Source organism: Cervus elaphus, chromosome 13 (assembly GCF_910594005.1).
Source record: "Cervus elaphus chromosome 13, mCerEla1.1, whole genome shotgun sequence".
In the NCBI taxonomy this organism is placed as follows: domain Eukaryota; kingdom Metazoa; phylum Chordata; class Mammalia; order Artiodactyla; family Cervidae; genus Cervus; species Cervus elaphus.
Window position 1 is genome coordinate 6288941 of NC_057827.1, and position 22168 is coordinate 6311108.

At 55.6% G+C, this 22168-nt stretch overlaps 8 non-coding genes across 8 annotated transcripts; all 8 read left to right on the top strand.

Moving 5' to 3' along the window:
• The first annotated feature begins 2154 nt into the window (after window positions 1–2154).
• On the top strand, window positions 2155–2247 carry LOC122707163. The gene has a single exon (XR_006344686.1). It is a non-coding gene; the product is annotated as a small nucleolar RNA SNORD116 (small nucleolar RNA).
• A 2639-nt stretch (window positions 2248–4886) lies between these two features.
• On the top strand, window positions 4887–4979 carry LOC122707164. The gene has a single exon (XR_006344687.1). It is a non-coding gene; the product is annotated as a small nucleolar RNA SNORD116 (small nucleolar RNA).
• A 2639-nt stretch (window positions 4980–7618) lies between these two features.
• On the top strand, window positions 7619–7711 carry LOC122707165. The gene has a single exon (XR_006344688.1). It is a non-coding gene; the product is annotated as a small nucleolar RNA SNORD116 (small nucleolar RNA).
• A 2639-nt stretch (window positions 7712–10350) lies between these two features.
• Window positions 10351–10443, top strand: LOC122707166. Its single transcript, XR_006344689.1, has one exon. It is a non-coding gene; the product is annotated as a small nucleolar RNA SNORD116 (small nucleolar RNA).
• A 2639-nt stretch (window positions 10444–13082) lies between these two features.
• On the top strand, window positions 13083–13175 carry LOC122707168. Its single transcript, XR_006344691.1, has one exon. It is a non-coding gene; the product is annotated as a small nucleolar RNA SNORD116 (small nucleolar RNA).
• A 2639-nt stretch (window positions 13176–15814) lies between these two features.
• Window positions 15815–15907, top strand: LOC122707169. The gene has a single exon (XR_006344692.1). It is a non-coding gene; the product is annotated as a small nucleolar RNA SNORD116 (small nucleolar RNA).
• Window positions 15908–18543: 2636 nt separating this feature from the next.
• LOC122707206 lies at window positions 18544–18636 on the top strand. The gene has a single exon (XR_006344727.1). It is a non-coding gene; the product is annotated as a small nucleolar RNA SNORD116 (small nucleolar RNA).
• Window positions 18637–21280: 2644 nt separating this feature from the next.
• Window positions 21281–21373, top strand: LOC122707207. Its single transcript, XR_006344728.1, has one exon. It is a non-coding gene; the product is annotated as a small nucleolar RNA SNORD116 (small nucleolar RNA).
• The last annotated feature ends 795 nt before the right edge of the window (window positions 21374–22168 follow it).

Consider the following 22168-nt stretch of genomic DNA (forward strand, 5'->3'; position numbering starts at 1 on the left):
TTAATAGGCCTCATTTCTGCCCTTGGCAGTTCCTGAGTTGCAAGTCCTGTCACATGATTGAGTCTTGGAGGTCGCCATGGACTGTGTTGTGGTCACAGGCCTGCATTGCTCCTGCAGGTTTTCCAGAGCCCCAGAGGAGAATGGTTGGGCAGGTGAGGAAAAGCGCAGTGTGATTGCCTGGGATGTTATGTCTGCTGAGGCTGCAGGCACTGTCGTTCTGTTCTCACTGATACATAGTGTGGTCCTTTTGAAGCTGCCCTCAGCTGGGTACAGAGGAGAGGGCATTGCTTGTGCCTGGGAGGCTCAGTGAGAGGTGACCTTTGTGTCCTTGGTGGCCTGCTGCCAGTAGAAGGACTCCCCAAGGGTATCTTTGGTGCCTTGAAGAGTTGCAATAAGAGAGGCCAAGCAACCAGCCCCGTGGGTTGTTATGTGGTGTGTGCACATGCCCCATGGCCGCCATTTGTCCCCTGGGCCTGGAATTACCTAGGCTCCCTAAGGTTGAGGCCAGTCAGCCGGCCCTGATAGCACCAATGTGTTGGCCCCCTGGCAATGGAGCATCAAGCTTGGAGGACCATGGTTCTGGTAGAGATTGGTCATTGGTTGGAATAGCCAGGCTGACTGAATGTAGGAGCCAGCAGCTCCCATGGTGCTATGGCAGAGACCTGTGGCATCCAGGGTCTTCCCCTGACAGGTCTTCTGAAGTCTTCATGAAAGCATCCTTAGTGATCTGTGTGCACGCGGTCATTTTGCCCACCGTCATCCTGTGGGTGTTCCTGCTTGAGGATTGTCCCTGTGTGTGCCGAGGCCTTGGAGGCTTCAGATTTGGGTGAGTGACCCTTGGGGCAGGATGAGTCCAATGTGGACCACGCCCTGCATTACGGGAGCTTTCTGTAGGCTGTGGTCAGTAGCCTGGTCCCTACAGGGTGTGGATGTGAGGATAATCTGGCCAGGAAAGGGACCAGTTTCTTTGGGACTGACCCCTGGATCCTGGTACGTGAGGAAGTCCAAGTCCCATCCTTACTTTCTGTCAGAGGCCGCCCAATGAGTAGACTGACTGGCAGGAAGAGACGCATGCCTTGAATTCTGCTCCTATTCGAGGATGCGCTGGGCCGAATCTGCCCTAGTGCCAAGTTCACCTTACTCTGTAGTTCTCTGGGAAACTTTTCTGGTTAGGGTGGAGGTGAACCTTGTGCCAAGGACCCCTGAGCTGTAGTAGTAGCTACAGTCTCAGGGTACGTGGCATTCACACAGATGCTCTGCAAGGTGTCCTTGGGCAGTCAGATTTCTGTGCTTTGGTCAGACATCATGGGTCATGGAGACTGGGAGCCTAGAGCCTACGTCAACAGCCCCTCAGTGAAATTTTGCATGGGGCTGAAGGAAGATGCCAGGTGTCATCCCCCGTGTCGTGGGAGGACAGGAGGTCAGGGCTCCATGACGACGGCATGGGTGTTCAGACTGTAGGGCCTTCCAATGCAGGCACTGAGACTTTGCTACCTGGGCATATTTCTGGACACACCCCCAACTTGCCGAGAGTGCATTCTTGTTGGTACACCGGGACACAGGCACTCAACCCCACATCGAATCCCCTGCCACCCATGCATGCTGAGTCAGAAAGACATCCACATGACCTTGAGCTTAATTTGCTGCACTCTTTTGAACGGTAGGTCACCAGTTTTCTGTAAGGGATGGATGTAGTTGGGTTGCAGATACAGGCCTTCCCCCAGTGAAAGCTCTGCATCAGTGTTCCTCAGTGAGAGCCCAAGTCCACATCTCAAGTGTTCCTGTGCTTTCTGTCCCCTTGTCAGGTGCAGTTGCCAGATATGGCTGTCCATGACCCAGGAGACGAAGGTCCGCCCATGAGGCGGCGGCTCGAGGTGCAAGGGAGTCCGGCAAGAAGTGTGGCGGCCCAGGGTGGTGCCAGGTCTTTTTGGATCACCGAGCACGGTACGGCTTCTCCTGCCCCAAGACGTGTCGTGAATTTCAGGTTTCCTGGCACTGCCTGAGTGGCTGTATGTATGGAGGGACCGTTCCTCTTGCTGAGAAGCCTGGGGGCTCTAATTTGCCCCGGCTGCTGGAGGACTCCCAGGTCACTGGCTCCTCCTTGGAGCGGCGCTGCCTTCGCTGTGGAGGTGGGGAGCCAGCCAGCACGTGCTCGGATCGATGACGACACCCTCTCATGCATTCCTTGGAAAATCTGAACAAAATGAGTGAGAACTCACTACCGTCTCCTCATCGAAACTGAGGTCCAGCACGTTGCCTCCCTTGGGGTTGAGGGTGGGACTGGTTAGCAAGAGGGCTTCTCTGACTGCGTCACACACACGCAAGTAGGAGCCAGGTCCCCACAATTTGCGAGGCTCCCATCTGCGGGTGGGCCGTGTACAGATGTTCGAGCGGCCTTCTTGGAATGTGGGGTCCATGGTGAAGGGCACTGAGGAGCAGAAGAGGCATCCAGCTTGTCCAGTGGTGGTAGGTGTCGCAGTAAATCCTGGCATCGGACAGTGAGTTCTTCTCTCAGAGCGGTGCATTTTGTCCTGGTTCCTGCTGCAAGTGTGTTAATTGGGGCTCTCGTGATGTCGATTCTGGCGCAAGGAAGCTTCTGTGGTGTCTGATTGGAGGCCCAGGTGAGATCTGAGGCCCTCGCCATTGCGGCCCTTTGGGTTGGTGAGAATGCTGAGTACCCTGTGGGCTGCAGCGGCTGCAGAGACCTAGGGGAACGGTGGCAGTTGTGAAAGTTAATAGGCCTCATTTCTGCCCTTGGCAGTTCCTGAGTTGCAAGTCCTGTCACATGCTTGAGTCTTGGAGGTCGCCATGGACTGTGTTGTGGTCACAGGCCTGCATTGCTCCTGCAGGTTGACCAGAGCCCCAGAGGAGAATGGTTGGGCAGGTGAGGAAAAGCACAGTGTGATTGCCTGGGATGTTATGTCTGCTGAGGCTGCAGGCACTGTCTTTCTGTTCTCACTGATACATAGTGTGGTCCTTTTGAAGCTGCCCTCAGCTGGGTACAGAGGAGAGGGCATTGCTTGTGCCTGGGAGGCTCAGTGAGAGGTGACCTTTGTGTCCTTGGTGGCCTGCTGCCAGTAGAAGGACTCCCCAAGGGTATCTTTGGTGCCTTGAAGAGTTGCAATAAGAGAGGCCAAGCAACCAGCCCCGTGGGTTGTTATGTGGTGTGTGCACATGCCCCATGGCCGCCATTTGTCCCCTGGGCCTGGAATTACCTAGGCTCCCTAAGGTTGGGGCCAGTCAGCCGGCCCTGATAGCACCAATGTGTTGGCCCCCTGGCAATGGAGCATCAAGCTTGGAGGACCATGGTTCTGGTAGAGTTTGGTCATTGGTTGGAATAGCCAGGCTGACTGAATGTAGGAGCCAGCAGCTCCCATGGTGCTATGGCAGAGACCTGTGGCATCCAGGGTCTTCCCCTGACAGGTCTTCTGAAGTCTTCATGAAAGCATCCTTAGTGATCTGTGTGCACGCGGTCATTTTGCCCACCGTCATCCTGTGGGTGTTCCTGCTTGAGGATTGTCCCTGTGTGTGCCGAGGCCTTGGAGGCTTCAGATTTGGGTGAGTGACCCTTGGGGCAGGATGAGTCCAATGTGGACCACGCCCTGCATTATGGGAGCTTTCTGTAGGCTGTGGTCAGTAGCCTGGTCCCTACAGGGTGTGGATGTGAGGATAATCTGGCCAGGAAAGGGACCAGTTTCTTTGGGACTGACCCCTGGATCCTGGTACGTGAGGAAGTCCAAGTCCCATCCTTACTTTCTGTCAGAGGCCGCCCAATGAGTAGACTGACTGGCAGGAAGAGACGCATGCCTTGAATTCTGCTCCTATTCGAGGGTGCGCTGGGCCGAATCTGCCCTAGTGCCAAGTTCACCTTACTCTGTAGTTCTCTGGGAAACTTTTCTGGTTAGGGTGGAGGTGAACCTTGTGCCAAGGACCCCTGAGCTGTAGTAGTAGCTACAGTCTCAGGGTACGTGGCATTCACACAGATGCTCTGCAAGGTGTCCTTGGGCAGTCAGATTTCTGTGCTTTGGTCAGACATCATGGGTCATGGAGACTGGGAGCCTAGAGCCTACGTCAACAGCCCCTCAGTGAAATTTTGCATGGGGCTGAAGGAAGATGCCAGGTGTCATCCCCCGTGTCGTGGGAGGACAGGAGGTCAGGGCTCCATGACGACGGCATGGGTGTTCAGACTGTAGGGCCTTCCAATGCAGGCACTGAGACTTTGCTACCTGGGCATATTTCTGGACACACCCCCAACTTGCCAAGAGTGCATTCTTGTTGGTACACCAGGACACAGGCACTCAACCCCACATCGAATCCCCTGCCACCCATGCATGCTGAGTCAGAAAGACATCCACATGACCTTGAGCTTAATTTGCTGCACTCTTTTGAACGGTAGGTCACCAGTTTTCTGTAAGGGATGGATGTAGTTGGGTTGCAGATACAGGCCTTCCCCCAGTGAAAGCTCTGCATCAGTGTTCCTCAGTGAGAGCCCAAGTCCACATCTCAAGTGTTCCTGTGCTTTCTTTCCCCTTGTCAGGTGCAGTTGCCAGATATGGCTGTCCATGACCCAGGAGACGAAGGTCCGCCCATGAGGCGGCGGCTCGAGGTGCAAGGGAGTCCGGCAAGAAGTGTGGCAGCCCAGGGTGGTGCCAGGTCTTTTTGGATCACCGAGCACGGTACGGCTTCTCCTGCCCCAAGACGTGTCGTGAATTTCAGGTTTCCTGGCACTGCCTGAGTGGCTGTATGTATGGAGGGACCGTTCCTCTTGCTGAGAAGCCTGGGGGCTCTAATTTGCCCCGGCTGCTGGAGGACTCCCAGGTCACTGGCTCCTCCTTGGAGCGGCGCTGCCTGCCCTGTGGAGGTGGGTAGCCAGCCAGCACGTGCTCGGATCGATGACGACACCCTCTCATGCATTCCTTGGAAAATCTGAACAAAATGAGTGAGAACTCACTACCGTCTCCTCATCGAAACTGAGGTCCAGCACGTTGCCTCCCTTGGGGTTGAGGGTGGGACTGGTTAGCAAGAGGGCTTCTCTGACTGCGTCACACACACGCAAGTAGGAGCCAGGTCCCCACCATTTGCGAGGCTCCCATCTGCGGGTGGGCCATGTACAGATGTTCGAGCAGCCTTCTTGGAACGTGAGGTCCATGGTGAAGGGCACTGAGGAGCAGAAGAGGCATCCGGCTTGTCCAGTGGTGGTAGGTGTCGCAGTAGATCCTGGCATCGGACAGTGAGTTCTTCTCTCAGAGCGGTGCATTTTGTCCTGGTTCCTGCTGCAAGTGTGCTAATTGGGGCTCTCGTGATGTCGATTGTGACGCAAGGAAGCTTCTGTGGTGTCTGATTGGAGGCCCAGGTGAGATCTGAGGCCCTCGCCATTGCGGGCCTTTGGGTTGGTGAGATTGCTGAGTACCCTGTGGGCTGCAGCGGCTGCAGAGACCTAGGGGAACGGTGGCAGTTGTGAAAGTTAATAGGCCTCATTTCTGCCCTTGGCAGTTCCTGAGTTGCAAGTCCTGTCACATGCTTGAGTCTTGGAGGTCGCCATGGACTGTGTTGTGGTCACAGGCCTGCATTGCTCCTGCAGGTTGACCAGAGCCCCAGAGGCGAATGGTTGGGCAGGTGAGGAAAAGCGCAGTGTGATTGCCTGGGATGTTATATCTGCTGAGGCTGCAGGCACTGTCGTTCTGTTTTCACTGATACATAGTGTGGTCCTTTTGAAGCTGCCCTCAGCTGGGTACAGAGGAGAGGGCATTGCTTGTGCCTGGGAGGCTCAGTGAGAGGTGACCTTTGTGTCCTTGGTGGCCTGCTGCCAGTAGAAGGACTCCCCAAGGGTATCTTTGGTGCCTTGAAGAGTTGCAATAAGAGAGGCCAAGCAACCAGCCCTGTGGGTTGTTATGTGGTGTGTGCACATGCCCCTTGGCCGCCATTTGTCCCCTGGGCCTGGAATTACCTAGGCTCCCTAAGGTTGGGGCCAGTCAGCCGGCCCTGATAGCACCAATGTGTTGACCCCATGGCAATGGAGCATCAAGCTTGGAGGCCCATGGTTCTGGTGGAGTTTGGTCATTGGTTGGAATACCCAGGCTGACTCAATGTAGGAGCCAGCAGCTCCCATGGCGCTATGGCAGAGACCTGTGGCATCCAGGGTCTTCCCCTGACAGGTCTTCTGAAGTCTTCATGAAAGCATCCTTAGTGATCTGTGTGCACGCGGTCATTTTGCCCACCGTCATCCTGTGGGTGTTCCTGCTTGAGGATTGTCCCTGTGTGTGCCGAGGCCTTGGAGGCTTCAGATTTGGGTGAGTGACCCTTGGGGCAGGATGAGTCCAATGTGGACCACGCCCTGCATTATGGGAGCTTTCTGTAGGCTGTGGTCAGTAGCCTGGTCCCTACAGGGTGTGGATGTGAGGATAATCTGGCCAGGAAAGGGACCTGTTTCTGTGGGACTGACCCCTGGATCCTGGTACGTGAGGAAGTCCAAGTCCCATCCTTACTTTCTGTCAGAGGCCGTCCAATGAGTAGACTGACTGGCAGGAAGAGACGCATGCCTTGAATTCTGCTCCTATTCGAGGGTGCGCTAGGCCGAATCTGCCCTAGTGCCAAGTTCACCTTACTCTGTAGTTCTCTGGGAAACTTTTCTGGTTAGGGTGGAGGTGAACCTTGTGCCAAGGACCCCTGAGCTGTAGTAGTAGCTACAGTCTCAGGGTACGTGGCATTCACACAGATGCTCTGCAAGGTGTCCTTGGGCAGTCAGATTTCTGTGCTTTGGTCAGACATCATGGGTCATGGAGACTGGGAGCCTAGAGCCTACATCAACAGCCCCTCAGTGAAATTTTGCATGGGGCTGAAGGAAGATGCCAGGTGTCATCCCGCATGTCGTGGGAGGACAGGAGGTCAGGGCTCCATGACGACGGCATGCGTGTTCAGACTGTAGGGCCTTTCAATGCGGGCACTGAGACTAGGCTACCTGGACATATTTCTGGACACACCCCCAACTTGCCGAGAGTGCATTCTTGTTGGTACACCGGGACACAGGCACTCAACCCCACATCGAATCCCCTGCCACCCATGCATGCTGAGTCAGAAAGACATCCACATGACGTTGAGCTTAATTTGCTGCACTCTTTTGAACGGTATGTCACCAGTTGTCTGTAAGGGATGGATGTAGTTGGGTTGCAGATACAGGCCTTCCCCCAGTGAAAGCTCTGCATCAGTGTTCCTCAGTGAGAGCCCAAGTCCACATCTCAAGTGTTCCTGTGCTTTCTGTCCCCTTGTCAGGTGCAGTTGCCAAATATGGCTGTCCATGACCCAGGAGACGAAGGTCCGCCCATGAGGCGGCGGCTCGAGGTGCAAGGGAGTCCGGCAAGAAGTGTGGCGGCCCAGGGTGGTGCCAGGTCTTTTTGGATCACCGAGCACGGTACGGCTTCTCCTGCCCCAAGACGTGTCGTGAATTTCAGGTTTCCTGGCACTGCCTGAGTGGCTGTACGTATGGAGGGACCGTTCCTCTTGCTGAAAAGCCTGGGGGCTCTGAGTTGCCCCTGCTGCTGGAGGACTCCCAGGTCACTGGCTCCTCCTTGGAGCGGCGCTGCCTGCCCTGTGGAGGTGGGGAGCCAGGCAGCACGTGCTCGGATCGATGACGACACCCTCTCATGCATTCCTTGGAAAATCTGAACAAAATGAGTGAGAACTCACTACCGTCTCCTCATCGAAACTGAGGTCCAGCACGTTGCCTCCCTTGGGGTTGAGGGTGGGACTGGTTAGCAAGAGGGCTTCTCTGACTGCGTCACACACACGCAAGTAGGAGCCAGGTCCCCACCATTTGCGAGGCTCCCATCTGCGGGTGGGCCGTGTACAGATGTTCGAGCGGCCTTCTTGGAATGTGGGGTCCATGGTGAAGGGCACTGAGGAGCAGAAGAGGCATCCGGCTTGTCCAGTGGTGGTAGGTGTCGCAGTAGATCCTGGCATCGGACAGTGAGGTCTTCTCTCAGAGCGGTGCATTTTGTCCTGGTTCCTGCTGCAAGTGTGCTAATTGGGGCTCTCGTGATGTCGATTGTGACGCAAGGAAGCTTCTGTGGTGTCTGATTGGAGGCCCAGGTGAGATCTGAGGCCCTCGCCATTGCGGCCGTTTGGGTTGGTGAGATTGCTGAGTACCCTGTGGGCTGCAGCGGCTGCAGAGACCTAGGGGAACGGTGGCAGTTGTGAAAGTTAATAGGCCTCATTTCTGCCCTTGGCAGTTCCTGAGTTGCAAGTCCTGTCACATGCTTGAGTCTTGGAGGTCGCCATGGACTGTGTTGTGGTCACAGGCCTGCATTGCTCCTGCAGGTTTTCCAGAGCCCCAGAGGCGAATGGTTGGGCAGGTGAGGAAAAGCGCAGTGTGATTGCCTGGGATGTTATATCTGCTGAGGCTGCAGGCACTGTCGTTCTGTTTTCACTGATACATAGTGTGGTCCTTTTGAAGCTGCCCTCAGCTGGGTACAGAGGAGAGGGCATTGCTTGTGCCTGGGAGGCTCAGTGAGAGGTGACCTTTGTGTCCTTGGTGGCCTGCTGCCAGTAGAAGGACTCCCCAAGGGTATCTTTGGTGCCTTGAAGAGTTGCAATAAGAGAGGCCAAGCAACCAGCCCTGTGGGTTGTTATGTGGTGTGTGCACATGCCCCTTGGCCGCCATTTGTCCCCTGGGCCTGGAATTACCTAGGCTCCCTAAGGTTGGGGCCAGTCAGCCGGCCCTGATAGCACCAATGTGTTGGCCCCATGGCAATGGAGCATCAAGCTTGGAGGCCCATGGTTCTGGTAGAGTTTGGTCATTGGTTGGAATACCCAGGCTGACTCAATGTAGGAGCCAGCAGCTCCCATGGCGCTATGGCAGAGACCTGTGGCATCCAGGGTCTTCCCCTGACAGGTCTTCTGAAGTCTTCATGAAAGCATCCTTAGTGATCTGTGTGCACGCGGTCATTTTGCCCACCGTCATCCTGTGGGTGTTCTTGCTTGAGGATTATCCCTGTGTGTGCCGAGGCCTTGGAGGCTTCAGATTTGGGTGAGTGACCCTTGGGGCAGGATGAGTCCAATGTGGACCACGCCCTGCATTATGGGAGCTTTCTGTAGGCTGTGGTCAGTAGCCTGGTCCCTACAGGGTGTGGATGTGAGGATAATCTGGCCAGGAAAGGGACCTGTTTCTGTGGGACTGACCCCTGGATCCTGGTACGTGAGGAAGTCCAAGTCCCATCCTTACTTTCTGTCAGAGGCCGCCCAATGAGTAGACTGACTGGCAGGAAGAGACGCATGCCTTGAATTCTGCTCCTATTCGAGGGTGCGCTGGGCCGAATCTGCCCTAGTGCCAAGTTCACCTTACTCTGTAGTTCTCTGGGAAACTTTTCTGGTTAGGGTGGAGGTGAACCTTGTGCCAAGGACCCCTGAGCTGTAGTAGTAGCTACAGTCTCAGGGTACGTGGCATTCACACAGATGCTCTGCAAGGTGTCCTTGGGCAGTCAGATTTCTGTGCTTTGGTCAGACATCATGGGTCATGGAGACTGGGAGCCTAGAGCCTACATCAACAGCCCCTCAGTGAAATTTTGCATGGGGCTGAAGGAAGATGCCAGGTGTCATCCCCCATGTCGTGGAAGGACATAGGGTCAGGGCTCCATGACGACGGCATGCGTGTTCAGACTGTAGGGCCTTTCAATGCGGGCACTGAGACTAGGCTACCTGGACATATTTCTGGACACACCCCCAAATTGCCGAGAGTGCATTCTTGTTGGTACACCGGGACACAGGCACTCAACCCCACATCGAATCCCCTGCCACCCATGCATGCTGAGTCAGAAAGACACCCACATGACCTTGAGCTTAATTTGCTGCACTCTTTTGAACGGTAGGTCACCAGTTGTCTGTAAGGGATGGATGTAGTTGGGTTGCAGATACAGGCCTTCCCCCAGTGAAAGCTCTGCATCAGTGTTCCTCAGTGAGAGCCCAAGTCCACATCTCAAGTGTTCCTGTGCTTTCTGTCCCCTTGTCAGGTGCAGTTGCCAGATATGGCTGTCCATGACCCAGGAGACGAAGGTCCGCCCATGAGGCGGCGACTCGAGGTGCAAGGGAGTCCGGCAAGAAGTGTGGCGGCCCAGGGTGGTGCCAGGTCTTTTTAGATCACCAAGCACGGTACGGCTTCTCCTGCCCCAAGACGTGTCGTGAATTTCAGGTTTCCTGGCACTGCCTGAGTGGCTGTACGTATGGAGGGACCGTTCCTCTTGCTGAGAAGCCTGGGGGCTCTGAGTTGCCCCTGCTGCTGGAGGACTCCCAGGTCACTGGCTCCTCCTTGGAGCGGCGCTGCCTGCCCTGTGGAGGTGGGAAGCCAGCCAGCACGTGCTCGGATCGATGACGACACCCTCTCATGCATTCCTTGGAAAATCTGAACAAAATGAGTGAGAACTCACTACCGTCTCCTCATCGAAACTGAGGTCCAGCACTTTGCCTCCCTTGGGGTTGAGGGTGGGACTGGTTAGCAAGAGGGCTTCTCTGACTGCGTCACACACACGCAAGTAGGAGCCAGGTCCCCACTATTTGCGAGGCTCCCATCTGCGGGTGGGCCGTGTACAGATGTTCGAGCGGCCTTCTTGGAATGTGGGGTCCATGTTGAAGGGCACTGAGGAGCAGAAGAGGCATCCGGCTTGTCCAGTGGTGGTAGGTGTCGCAGTAAATCCTGACATCGGACAGTGAGTTCTTCTCTCAGAGCGGTGCATTTTGTCCTGGTTCCTGCTGCAAGTGTGCTAATTGGGGCTCTCGTGATGTCGATTGTGACGCAAGGAAGCTTCTTTGGTGTCTGATTGGAGGCCCAGGTGAGATCTGAGGCCCTGCCCATTGCGGCCCTTTGGGTTGGTGAGATTGCTGAGTACGCTGTGGGCTGCAGCGGCTGCAGAGACCTAGGGGAACGGTGGCAGTTGTGAAAGTTAATAGGCCTCATTTCTGCCCTTGGCAGTTCCTGAGTTGCAAGTCCTGTCACATGCTTGAGTCTTGGAGGTCGCCATGGACTGTGTTGTGGTCACAGGCCTGCATTGCTCCTGCAGGTTGACCAGAGCCCCAGAGGCGAATGGTTGGGCAGGTGAGGAAAAGCGCAGTGTGATTGCCTGGGATGTTATGTCTGCTGAGGCTGCAGGCACTGTCGTTCTGTTCTCACTGATACATAGTGTGGTCCTTTTGAAGCTGCCCTCAGCTGGGTACAGAGGAGAGGGCATTGCTTGTGCCAGGGAGGCTCAGTGAGAGGTGACCTTTGTGTCCTTGGTGGCCTGCTGCCAGTAGAAAGACTCCCCAAGTGTATCTTTGGTGCCTTGAAGAGTTGCAATAAGAGAGGCCAAGCAACCAGCCCTGTGGGTTGTTATGTGGTGTGTGCACATGCCCCATGGCCGCCATTTGTCCCCTGGGCCTGGAATTACCTAGGCTCCCTAAGGTTGGGTCCAGTCAGCCGGCCCTGATAGCACCAATGTGTTGGCCCCCTGGCAATGGAGCATCAAGCTTGGAGGCCCATGGTTCTGGTAGAGTTTGGTCATTGGTTGGAATAGCCAGGCTGACTGAATGTAGGAGCCAGCAGCTCCCATGGTGCTATGGCAGAGACCTGTGGCATCCAGGGTCTTCCCCTGACAGGTCTTCTGAAGTCTTCATGAAAGCATCCTTAGTGATCTGTGTGCACGCGGTCATTTTGCCCACCGTCATCCTGTGGGTGTTCCTGCTTGAGGATTGTCCCTGTGTGTGCCGAGGCCTTGGAGGCTTCAGATTTGGGTGAGTGACCCTTGGGGCAGGATGAGTCCAATGTGGACCACGCCCTGCATTATGGGAGCTTTCTGTAGGCTGTGGTCAGTAGCCTGGTCCCTACAGGGTGTGGATGTGAGGATAATCTGGCCAGGAAAGGGACCAGTTTCTTTGGGACTGACCCCTGGATCCTGGTACGTGAGGAAGTCCAAGTCCCATCCTTACTTTCTGTCAGAGGCCGCCCAATGAGTAGACTGACTGGCAGGAAGAGACGCATGCCTTGAATTCTGCTCCTATTCGAGGGTGCGCTGGGCCGAATCTGCCCTAGTGCCAAGTTCACCTTACTCTGTAGTTCTCTGGGAAACTTTTCTGGTTAGGGTGGAGGTGAACCTTGTGCCAAGGACCCCTGAGCTGTAGTAGTAGCTACAGTCTCAGGGTACGTGGCATTCACACAGATGCTCTGCAAGGTGTCCTTGGGCAGTCAGATTTCTGTGCTTTGGTCAGACATCATGGGTCATGGAGACTGGGAGCCTAGAGCCTACGTCAACAGCCCCTCAGTGAAATTTTGCATGGGGCTGAAGGAAGATGCCAGGTGTCATCCCCCGTGTCGTGGGAGGACAGGAGGTGAGGGCTCCATGACGACGGCATGGGTGTTCAGAATGTAGGGCCTTCCAATGCAGGCACTGAGACTTTGCTACCTGGGCATATTTCTGGACACACCCCCAAATTGCCGAGAGTTCATTCTTGTTGGTACACCGGGACACAGGCACTCAACCCCACATCGAATCCCCTGCCACCCATGCATGCTGAGTCAGAAAGACATCCACATGACCTTGAGCTTAATTTGCTGCACTCTTTTGAACGGTAGGTCACCAGTTGTCTGTAAGGGATGGATGTAGTTGGGTTGAAGATACAGGCCTTCCCCCAGTGAAAGCTCTGCATCAGTGTTCCTCAGTGAGAGCCCAAGTCCACATCTCAAGTGTTCCTGTGCTTTCTGTCCCCTTGTCAGGTGCAGTTGCCAGATATGGCTGTCCATGACCCAGGAGACGAAGGTCCGCCCATGAGGCGGCGGCTCGAGGTGCAAGGGAGTCCGGCAAGAAGTGTGGCGGCCCAGGGTGGTGCCAGGTCTTTTTGGATCACCAAGCACGGTACGGCTTCTCCTGCCCCAAGACGTGTCGTGAATTTCAGGTTTCCTGGCACTGCCTGAGTGGCTGTACGTATGGAGGGACCATTCCTCTTGCTGAGAAGCCTGGGGGCTCTGAGTTGCCCCGGCTGCTGGAGGACTCCCAGGTCACTGGCTCCTCCTTGGAGCGGCGCTGCCTGCCCTGTGGAGGTGGGAAGCCAGCCAGCACGTGCTCGGATCGATGACGACACCCTCTCATGCATTCCTTGGAAAATCTGAACAAAATGAGTGAGAACTCACTACCGTCTCCTCATCGAAACTGAGGTCCAGCACGTTGCCTCCCTTGGGGTTAAGGGTGGGACTGTTTAGCAAGAGGGCTTCTCTGACTGCGTCACACACACGCAAGTAGGAGCCAGGTCCCCACCATTTGCGAGGCTCCCATCTGCGGGTGGGCCGTGTACAGATGTTCGAGCGGCCTTCTTGGAATGTGGGGTCCATGTTGAAGGGCACTGAGGAGCAGAAGAGGCATCCGGCTTGTCCAGTGGTGGTAGGTGTCGCAGTAGATCCTGGCATCGGACAGTGAGTTCTTCTCTCAGAGCGGTGCATTTTGTCCTGGTTCCTGCTGCAAGTGTGCTAATTGGGGCTCTCGTGATGTCGATTGTGACGCAAGGAAGCTTCTGTGGTGTCTGATTGGAGGCCCAGGTGAGATCTGAGGCCCTCGCCACTGTGGCCCTTTGGGTTGGTGAGATTGCTGAGTACCCTGTGGGCTGCAGCGGCTGCAGAGACCTAGGGGAACGGTGGCAGTTGTGAAAGTTAATAGGCCTCATTTCTGCCCTTGGCAGTTCCTGAGTTGCAAGTCCTGTCACATGCTTGAGTCTTGGAGGTCGCCATGGACTGTGTTGTGGTCACAGGCCTGCATTGCTCCTGCAGGTTGACCAGAGCCCCAGAGGAGAATGGTTGGGCAGGTGAGGAAAAGCGCAGTGTGATTGCCTGGGATGTTATGTCTGCTGAGGCTGCAGGCACTGTCGTTCTGTTCTCACTGATACATAGTGTGGTCCTTTTGAAGCTGCCCTCAGCTGGGTACAGAGGAGAGGGCATTGCTTGTGCCTGGGAGGCTCAGTGAGAGGTGACCTTTGTGTCCTTGGTGGCCTGCTGCCAGTAGAAGGACTCCCCAAGGGTATCTTTGGTGCCTTGAAGAGTTGCAATAAGAGAGGCCAAGCAACCAGCCCTGTGGGTTGTTATGTGGTGTGTGCACATGCCCCATGGCCGCCATTTGTCCCCTGGGCCTGGAATTACCTAGGCTCCCTAAGGTTGGGGCCAGTCAGCCGGCCCTGATAGCACCAATGTGTTGGCCCCCTGGCAATGGAGCATCAGGCTTGGAGGACCATGGTTCTGGTAGAGTTTGGTCATTGGTTGGAATAGCCAGGCTGACTGAATGTAGGAGCCAGCAGCCCCCATGGCGCTATGGCAGAGACCTGTGGCATCCAGGGTCTTCCCCTGACAGGTCTTCTGAAGTCTTCATGAAAGCATCCTTAGTGATCTGTGTGCACGCGGTCATTTTGCCCACCGTCATCCTGTGGGTGTTCCTGCTTGAGGATTGTCCCTGTGTGTGCCGAGGCCTTGGAGGCTTCAGATTTGGGTGAGTGACCCTTGGGGCAGGATGAGTCCAATGTGGACCACGCCCTGCATTATGGGAGCTTTCTGTAGGCTGTGGTCAGTAGCCTGGTCCCTACAGGGTGTGGATGTGAGGATAATCTGGCCAGAAAAGGGACCAGTTTCTATGGGACTGACCCCTGGATCCTGGTACGTGAGGAAGTCCAAGTCCCATCCTTACTTTCTGTCAGAGGCCGCCCAATGAGTAGACTGACTGGCAGGAAGAGACGCATGCCTTGAATTCTGCTCCTATTCGAGGGTGCGCTGGGCCGAATCTGCCCTAGTGCCAAGTTCACCTTACTCTGTAGTTCTCTGGGAAACTTTTCTGGTTAGGGTGGAGGTGAACCTTGTGCCAAGGACCCCTGAGCTGTAGTAGTAGCTACAGTCTCAGGGTACGTGGCATTCACACAGATGCTCTGCAAGGTGTCCTTGGGCAGTCAGATTTCTGTGCTTTGGTCAGACATCATGGGTCATGGAGACTGGGAGCCTAGAGCCTACGTCAACAGCCCCTCAGTGAAATTTTGCATGGGGCTGAAGGAAGATGCCAGGTGTCATCCCGCATGTCGTGGGAGGACAGGAGGTCAGGGCTCCATGACGACGGCATGCGTGTTCAGACTGTAGGGCCTTTCAATGCGGGCACTGAGACTAGGCTACCTGGACATATTTCTGGACACACCCCCAAATTGCCGAGAGTGCATTCTTGTTGGTACACCAGGACACAGGCACTCAACCCCACATCGAATCCCCTGCCACCCATGCATGCTGAGTCAGAAAGACATCCACATGACGTTGAGCTTAATTTGCTGCACTCTTTTGAACGGTAGGTCACCAGTTTTCTGTAAGGGATGGATGTAGTTGGGTTCCAGATACAGGCCTTCCCCCAGTGAAAGCTCTGCATCAGTGTTCCTCAGTGAGAGCCCAAGTCCACATCTCAAGTGTTCCTGTGCTTTCTGTCCCCTTGTCAGGTGCAGTTGCCAGATATGGCTGTCCATGACCCAGGAGACGAAGGCCCGCCCATGAGGCGGCGGCTCGAGGTGCAAGGGAGTCCGGCAAGAAGTGTGGCGGCCCAGGGTGGTGCCAGGTCTTTTTGGATCACCGAGCACGGTACGGCTTCTCCTGCCCCAAGACGTGTCGTGAATTTCAGGTTTCCTGGCACTGCCTGAGTGGCTGTACGTATGGAGGGACCGTTCCTCTTGCTGAGAAGCCTGGGGGCTCTGAGTTGCCCCTGCTGCTGGAGGACTCCCAGGTCACTGGCTCCTCCTTGGAGCGGCGCTGCCTGCCCTGTGGAGGTGGGGAGCCAGGCAGCACGTGCTCGGATCGATGACGACACCCTCTCATGCATTCCTTGGAAAATCTGAACAAAATGAGTGAGAACTCACTACCGTCTCCTCATCGAAACTGAGGTCCAGCACGTTGCCTCCCTTGGGGTTGAGGGTGGGACTGGTTAGCAAGAGGGCTTCTCTGACTGCGTCACACACACGCAAGTAGGAGCCAGGTCCCCACCATTTGCGAGGCTCCCATCTGCGGGTGGGCCGTGTACAGATGTTCGAGCGGCCTTCTTGGAATGTGGGGTCCATGGTGAAGGGCACTGAGGAGCAGAAGAGGCATCCGGCTTGTCCAGTGGTGGTAGGTGTCGCAGTAGATCCTGGCATCGGACAGTGAGGTCTTCTCTCAGAGCGGTGCATTTTGTCCTGGTTCCTGCTGCAAGTGTGCTAATTGGGGCTATCGTGATGTCGATTGTGACGCAAGGAAGTTTCTGTGGTGTCTGATTGGAGGCCCAGGTGAGATCTGAGGCCCTCGCCATTGCGGCCCTTTGGGTTGGTGAGATTGCTGAGTACCCTGTGGGCTGCAGCGGCTGCAGAGACCTAGGGGAACGGTGGCAGTTGTGAAAGTTAATAGGCCTCATTTCTGCCCTTGGCAGTTCCTGAGTTGCAAGTCCTGTCACATGCTTGAGTCTTGGTCGCCATGGACTGTGTTGTGGTCACAGGCCTGCATTGCTCCTGCAGGTTGACCAGAGCCCCAGAGGCGAATGGTTGGGCAGGTGAGGAAAAGCGCAGTGTGATTGCCTGGGATGTTATGTCTGCTGAGGCTGCAGGCACTGTCGTTCTGTTTTCACTGATACATAGTGTGGTCCTTTTGAAGCTGCCCTCAGCTGGGTACAGAGGAGAGGGCATTGCTTGTGCCTGGGAGGCTCAGTGAGAGGTGACCTTTGTGTCCTTGGTGGCCTGCTGCCAGTAGAAGGACTCCCCAAGGGTATCTTTGGTGCCTTGAAGAGTTGCAATAAGAGAGGCCAAGCAACCAGCCCTGTGGGTTGTTATGTGGTGTGTGCACATGCCCCTTGGCCGCCATTTGTCCCCTGGGCCTGGAATTACCTAGGCTCCCTAAGGTTGGGGCCAGTCAGCCGGCCCTGATAGCACCAATATGTTGCCCCCATGGCAATGGAGCATCAAGCTTGGAGGCCCATGGTTCTGGTGGAGTTTGGTCATTGGTTGGAATACCCAGGCTGACTCAATGTAGGAGCCAGCAGCTCCCATGGCGCTATGGCAGAGACCTGTGGCATCCAGGGTCTTCCCCTGACAGGTCTTCTGAAGTCTTCATGAAAGCATCCTTAGTGATCTGTGTGCACGCGGTCATTTTGCCCACCGTCATCCTGTGGGTGTTCCTGCTTGAGGATTGTCCCTGTGTGTGCCGAGGCCTTGGAGGCTTCAGATTTGGGTGAGTGACCCTTGGGGCAGGATGAGTCCAATGTGGACCACGCCCTGCATTATGGGAGCTTTCTGTAGGCTGTGGTCAGTAGCCTGGTCCCTACAGGGTGTGGATGTGAGGATAATCTGGCCAGGAAAGGGACCTGTTTCTGTGGGACTGACCCCTGGATCCTGGTACGTGAGGAAGTCCAAGTCCCATCCTTACTTTCTGTCAGAGGCCGCCCAATGAGTAGACTGACTGGCAGGAAGAGACGCATGCCTTGAATTCTGCTCCGATTCGAGGGTGCGCTGGGCCGAATCTGCCCTAGTGCCAAGTTCACCTTACTCTGTAGTTCTCTGGGAAACTTTTCTGGTTAGGGTGGAGGTGAACCTTGTGGCAAGGACCCCTGAGCTGTAGTAGTAGCTACAGTCTCAGGGTACGTGGCATTCACACAGATGCTCTGCAAGGTGTCCTTGGGCAGTCAGATTTCTGTGCTTTGGTCAGACATCATGGGTCATGGAGACTGGGAGCCTAGAGCCTACGTCAACAGCCCCTCAGTGAAATTTTGCATGGGGCTGAAGGAAGATGCCAGGTGTCATCCCCCATGTCGTGGGAGGACAGGAGGTCAGGGCTCCATGACGACGGCATGGGTGTTCAGACTGTAGGGCCTTCAAATGCGGGCACTGAGACTTTGCTACCTGGGCATATTTCTGGACACACCCCCAACTTGCCGAGAGTGCATTCTTGTTGGTACACCGGGACACAGGCACTCAACCCCACATCGAATCCCCTGCCACCCATGCATGCTGAGTCAGAAAGACATCCACATGACGTTGAGCTTAATTTGCTGCACTCTTTTGAACGGTATGTCACCAGTTGTCTGTAAGGGATGGATGTAGTTGGGTTGCAGATACAGGCCTTCCCCCAGTGAAAGCTCTGCATCAGTGTTCCTCAGTGAGAGCCCAAGTCCACATCTCAAGTGTTCCTGTGCTTTCTGTCCCCTTGTCAGGTGCAGTTGCCAGATATGGCTGTCCATGACCCAGGAGACGAAGGTCCGCCCATGAGGCGGCGGCTCGAGGTGCAAGGGAGTCCGGCAAGAAGTGTGGCGGCCCAGGGTGGTGCCAGGTCTTTTTGGATCACCGAGCACGGTACGGCTTCTCCTGCCCCAAGACGTGTCGTGAATTTCAGGTTTCCTGGCACTGCCTGAGTGGCTGTACGTATGGAGGGACCGTTCCTCTTGCTGAAAAGCCTGGGGGCTCTGAGTTGCCCCTGCTGCTGGAGGACTCCCAGGTCACTGGCTCCTCCTTGGAGCGGCGCTGCCTGCCCTGTGGAGGTGGGGAGCCAGGCAGCACGTGCTCGGATCGATGACGACACCCTCTCATGCATTCCTTGGAAAATCTGAAAAAAATGAGTGAGAACTCACTACCGTCTCCTCATCGAAACTGAGGTCCAGCACGTTGCCTCCCTTGGGGTTGAGGGTGGGACTGGTTAGCAAGAGGGCTTCTCTGACTGCGTCACACACACGCAAGTAGGAGCCAGGTCCCCACCATTTGCGAGGCTCCCATCTGCGGGTGGGCCGTGTACAGATGTTCGAGCGGCCTTCTTGGAATGTGGGGTCCATGGTGAAGGGCACTGAGGAGCAGAAGAGGCATCCGGCTTGTCCAGTGGTGGTAGGTGTCGCAGTAGATCCTGGCATCGGACAGTGAGGTCTTCTCTCAGAGCGGTGCATTTTGTCCTGGTTCCTGCTGCAAGTGTGCTAATTGGGGCTCTCGTGATGTCGATTGTGACGCAAGGAAGCTTCTGTGGTGTCTGATTGGAGGCCCAGGTGAGATCTGAGGCCCTCGCCATTGCGGCCGTTTGGGTTGGTGAGATTGCTGAGTACCCTGTGGGCTGCAGCGGCTGCAGAGACCTAAGGGAACGGTGGCAGTTGTGAAAGTTAATAGGCCGCATTTCTGCCCTTGGCAGTTCCTGAGTTGCAAGTCCTGTCACATGATTGAGTCTTGGAGGTCGCCATGGACTGTGTTGTGGTCACAGGCCTGCATTGCTCCTGCAGGTTTTCCAGAGCCCCAGAGGAGAATGGTTGGGCAGGTGAGGAAAAGCGCAGTGTGATTGCCTGGGATGTTATGTCTGCTGAGGCTGCAGGCACTGTCGTTCTGTTCTCACTGATACATAGTGTGGTCCTTTTGAAGCTGCCCTCAGCTGGGTACAGAGGAGAGGGCATTGCTTGTGCCTGGGAGGCTCAGTGAGAGGTGACCTTTGTGTCCTTGGTGGCCTGCTGCCAGTAGAAGGACTCCCCAAGGGTATCTTTGGTGCCTTGAAGAGTTGCAATAAGAGAGGCCAAGCAACCAGCCCTGTGGGTTGTTATGTGGTGTGTGCACATGCCCCTTGGCCGCCATTTGTCCCCTGGGCCTGGAATTACCTAGGCTCCCTAAGGTTGGGGCCAGTCAGCCGGCCCTGATAGCACCAATGTGTTGCCCCAATGGCAATGGAGCATCAAGCTTGGAGGCCCATGGTTCTGGTGGAGTTTGGTCATTGGTTGGAATACCCAGGCTGACTCAATGTAGGAGCCAGCAGCTCCCATGGCGCTATGGCAGAGACCTGTGGCATCCAGGGTCTTCCCCTGACAGGTCTTCTGAAGTCTTCATGAAAGCATCCTTAGTGATCTGTGTGCACGCGGTCATTTTGCCCACCGTCATCCTGTGGGTGTTCCTGCTTGAGGATTGTCCCTGTGTGTGCCGAGGCCTTGGAGGCTTCAGATTTGGGTGAGTGACCCTTGGGGCAGGATGAGTCCAATGTGGACCACGCCCTGCATTATGGGAGCTTTCTGTAGGCTGTGGTCAGTAGCCTGGTCCCTACAGGGTGTGGATGTGAGGATAATCTGGCCAGGAAAGGGACCTGTTTCTGTGGGACTGACCCCTGGATCTGGTACGTGAGGAAGTCCAAGTCCCATCCTTACTTTCTGTCAGAGGCCGCCCAATGAGTAGACTGACTGGCAGGAAGAGACGCATGCCTTGAATTCTGCTCCGATTCGAGGGTGCGCTGGGCCGAATCTGCCCTAGTGCCAAGTTCACCTTACTCTGTAGTTCTCTGGGAAACTTTTCTGGTTAGGGTGGAGGTGAAACCTTGTGCCAAGGACCCCTGAGCTGTAGTAGTAGCTACAGTCTCAGGGTACGTGGCATTCACACAGATGCTCTGCAAGGTGTCCTTGGGCAGTCAGATTTCTGTGCTTTGGTCAGACATCATGGGTCATGGAGACTGGGAGCCTAGAGCCTACGTCAACAGCCCCTCAGTGAAATTTTGCATGGGGCTGAAGGAAGATGCCAGGTGTCATCCCCCATGTCGTGGGAGGACAGGAGGTCAGGGCTCCATGACGACGGCATGGGTGTTCAGACTGTAGGGCCTTCAAATGCGGGCACTGAGACTTTGCTACCTGGGCATATTTCTGGACACACCCCCCAACTTGCCGAGAGTGCATTCTTGTTGGTACACCGGGACAACAGGCACTCAACCCCACATCGAATCCCCTGCCACCCATGCATGCTGAGGTCAGAAAGACATCCACATGACGTTGAGCTTAATTTGCTGCACTCTTTTGAACGGTATGTCACCAGTTGTCCTGTAAGGGATGGATGTAGTTGGGTTGCAGATACAGGCCTTCCCCCAGTGAAAGCTCTGCATCAGTGTTCCTCAGTGAGAGCCCAAGTCCACATCTCAAGTGTTCCTGTGCTTTCTGTCCCCTTGTCAGGTGCAGTTGCCAGATATGGCTGTCCATGGACCCAGGAGACGAAGGTCCGCCCATGAGGCGGCGGCTCGAGGTGCAAGGGAGTCCGGCAAGAAGTGTGGCGGCCCAGGGTGGTGCCAGGTCTTTTTGGATCACCGAGCACGGTACGGCTTCTCCTGCCCCAAGACGTGTCGTGAATTTCAGGTTTCCTGGCACTGCCTGAGTGGCTGTACGTATGGAGGGACCGTTCCTCTTGCTGAAAAGCCTGGGGGCTCTGAGTTGCCCCTGCTGCTGGAGGACTCCCAGGTCACTGGCTCCTCCTTGGAGCGGCGCTGCCTGCCCTGTGGAGGTGGGGAGCCAGGCAGCACGTGCTCGGATCGATGACGACACCCTCTCATGCATTCCTTGGAAAATCTGAAAAAAATGAGTGAGAACTCACTACCGTCTCCTCATCGAAACTGAGGTCCAGCACGTTGCCTCCCTTGGGGTTGAGGGTGGGACTGGTTAGCAAGAGGGCTTCTCTGACTGCGTCACACACACGCAAGTAGGAGCCAGGTCCCCACCATTTGCGAGGCTCCCATCTGCGGGTGGGCCGTGTACAGATGTTCGAGCGGCCTTCTTGGAATGTGGGGTCCATGGTGAAGGGCACTGAGGAGCAGAAGAGGCATCCGGCTTGTCCAGTGGTGGTAGGTGTCGCAGTAGATCCTGGCATCGGACAGTGAGGTCTTCTCTCAGAGCGGTGCATTTTGTCCTGGTTCCTGCTGCAAGTGTGCTAATTGGGGCTCTCGTGATGTCGATTGTGACGCAAGGAAGCTTCTGTGGTGTCTGATTGGAGGCCCAGGTGAGATCTGAGGCCCTCGCCATTGCGGCCGTTTGGGTTGGTGAGATTGCTGAGTACCCTGTGGGCTGCAGCGGCTGCAGAGACCTAGGGGAACGGTGGCAGTTGTGAAAGTTAATAGGCCTCATTTCTGCCCTTGGCAGTTCCTGAGTTGCAAGTCCTGTCACATGCTTGAGTCTTGGAGGTCGCCATGGACTGTGTTGTGGTCACAGGCCTGCATTGCTTCCTGCAGGTTTCCAGAGCCCCTGAGGCGAATGGTTGGGCAGGTGAGGAAAAGCGCAGTGTGATTGCCTGGGATGTTATATCTGCTGAGGCTGCAGGCACTGTCGTTCTGTTTTCACTGATACATAGTGTGGTCCTTTTGAAGCTGCCCTCAGCTGGGTACAGAGGAGAGGGCATTGCTTGTGCCTGGGAGGCTCAGTGA